We start from the raw sequence: 2,615 nt of genomic DNA on the forward strand, positions 1-2,615 counted from the left end.
CCCACGGCAGGGGGGTTGGACTAGATGACCTTTAGAGGTCCCTTCCAACCCAAACTATTCCGTGATTCTATGAGAAAGACTCTCATAAAGAAAAGGAAGGGAATTAACAGCCAGTGTCTTAGCGCTCACAGTCATAGAACCATAGAATCGTTCAGGTTGGAAAAGACCTTTAAGATCATCGAGTCCAACCATTAACCTAGCACTGCCAAGTCCACCACTAAACCATGTCCCCAAGCACCACATCTACAAGTCTTTTAAATACCTCCAGGGATGGTGACTCAACCACTTCCCTGGGCAGCCTGTTCCAGTGCTTGACAACCCTTTCAAGTCATCTGATGTTCTTGCCCATCCTTTTGTAGGTCCGTTCACCAAAGAGTAATTTTATTCATGGATAAGGGAGAGGACCTTCCTACATACTCAGGAACCTACGAAATTGATATTGTGTACAAAGCATGATTAAACGCAGAAACTCAGCAGAACAGGAAGAAATATTCCACCAATAAACCTCTGCTGAACTTGTAACAGTTATATTCTAAAAAATTCAGACAGCAACAGTTTGGTGATTGTAAAGTCCTTCGTGATACTTATAAGGAAGCACCGTGGAAAAGCAATAAAGGGTAAATGGTTTAGAGATGTACAGGGAAAAGTGCAGAACTATACAGTACCTCGAACAGGGAATGCTAACGTTTGGAACACCAATAGAGATTCCTGCCCCCACCCCCACCCCAGAAGCACCGGGAGAGGTGGGACGCTTACCTTCTCTCTTTTGATAGCTCAGTTTTGAATGCATGGTGGGGAAATGCAATCCAGAATTCAAATTCATTGAATTTATAACAGAAAGCAAATCAGCGGGGAGAACAGCGCAGACAGTGATAGGCAACAGCACTGCTCAGTGCTACCTAGGCTGTCTCTGTCCACATCCTACACCCTGAGTCAGCTCAGATAGATACACACTGGATGAGCGAGGCAAATCTGTTTCCACCCATTATCTGCTGTACAGAGAAAAGGACTAAGACGTACAAGGCTGACATGTAAATTCATGAGGCATTCTGAGTTTGGATTAGTGTTGCTTAGACACAGGATCTTGATTTAGGACTCAAAGACCTGTATCCGCCGCTATTGTTCTGCCTAGCAAGATGGAGCAGGCCATTCCACTTTCTTGTGTTTCTCTGTCTGCAAAATCGGGTAACAATAACGATGTCCGTGCTTTTGAGATCTTCTAGCAACAAGCGCTATTCAGAAGTTCAGTACGGCTAAGGCAGAAAACCTGCAGGCCAGACAATGACTGAAGACATTCGGGAGGGTAACAACACATGTGCCTGTTCCTGCATTTGGATCTCACAAGAGTTTGGGACACTGGTAGAAAAGCTTGGTTGTTTTTCCTAAAAAAAACCCAGGGAAGTCAACACTGCGGAGGAAAAGGTACGGTGCGGGTGCCTACCTCACACCCACAAGAGCTAGAGACAGCTTATTTCACTGAATTGTTAGTGATGTCCAAAACACTTTTATAGCTTTGAAAAACAAAATCTGAACTTTCAGGTCATGGCAAGCAACTAGAGGAGCAGCTGCTTTTCAGATTGGTTTAGATTCTGTTAACGTTCTAACGATTGTTTTGTATTTTGCACGGGGGGAGGAATTGCATTCATTTTTAGGCGAGTCGTGCTGGAGAAACTGAAGTGCAAGCCTGCAGAAACACATTCAGGATTGCTGCCATTTAGCTCGTACCGACCTGTTTTTGTAACACAAGCCACTCTTCAGAATTTTTGTGTCACCCAGCCTCACTAATTCTAGCAAAGAGTTGGCGTGGCTGTTTATACGAGCTGATGAGACACGTTACCCTTCACGCTCCCCAGGTGCATGTTACTCCGCACTTTCTGTACACGCAAGGAGCCGACTGTACTAAACTCCGCCTGGCTATTTTTTATTTCCCACGCAAGACTCGAACGCACCGTGCTAGCAGAAGGGAAGTCAACACTGCGGAGGAAAAGGTACGGTGCGGGTGCCTACCTCACACCCACAAGAGCTAGAGACAGCTTATTTCACTGAATTGTTAGTGATGTCCAAAACACTTTTATAGCTTTGAAAAACAAAATCTGAACTTTCAGGTCATGGCAAGCAACTAGAGGAGCAGCTGCTTTTCAGATTGGTTTAGATTCTGTTAACGTTCTAACGATTGTTTTGTATTTTGCACGGGGGGAGGAATTGCATTCATTTTTAGGCGAGTCGTGCTGGAGAAACTGAAGTGCAAGCCTGCAGAAACACATTCAGGATTGCTGCCATTTAGCTCGTACCGACCTGTTTTTGTAACACAAGCCACTCTTCAGAATTTTTGTGTCACCCAGCCTCACTAATTCTAGCAAAGAGTTGGCGTGGCTGTTTATACGAGCTGATGAGACACGTTACCCTTCACGCTCCCCAGGTGCATGTTACTCCGCACTTTCTGTACACGCAAGGAGCCGACTGTACTAAACTCCGCCTGGCTATTTTTTATTTCCCCACGCACGATCGAACGCACCGTGCTAGCAGAGGGCCGGTGGAGCTCTGCCCGGGGCGGGGCGGCGCCCGCCCCGAGGGGGGGGCCGCGGGCACCGCTCGCCCTCGCTCCTCCCTCCTCC

The 2,615-nt window shown here is 46.7% G+C and overlaps 1 protein-coding gene across 1 annotated transcript in view; it reads right to left on the reverse strand.

Annotated features, from left to right (window-relative positions):
* Window positions 1-2,615, reverse strand: part of TECR (trans-2,3-enoyl-CoA reductase) — a 27,112-nt gene that overhangs the window by 23,628 nt on the left and 869 nt on the right. The gene's annotated exons all lie outside the window — the stretch shown is intronic.

The sequence above is a fragment of the Aptenodytes forsteri genome, unplaced genomic scaffold (genome assembly GCF_000699145.1).
Source record: "Aptenodytes forsteri isolate BGI_AS27 unplaced genomic scaffold, ASM69914v1 Scaffold237, whole genome shotgun sequence".
Classification (NCBI taxonomy): domain Eukaryota; kingdom Metazoa; phylum Chordata; class Aves; order Sphenisciformes; family Spheniscidae; genus Aptenodytes; species Aptenodytes forsteri.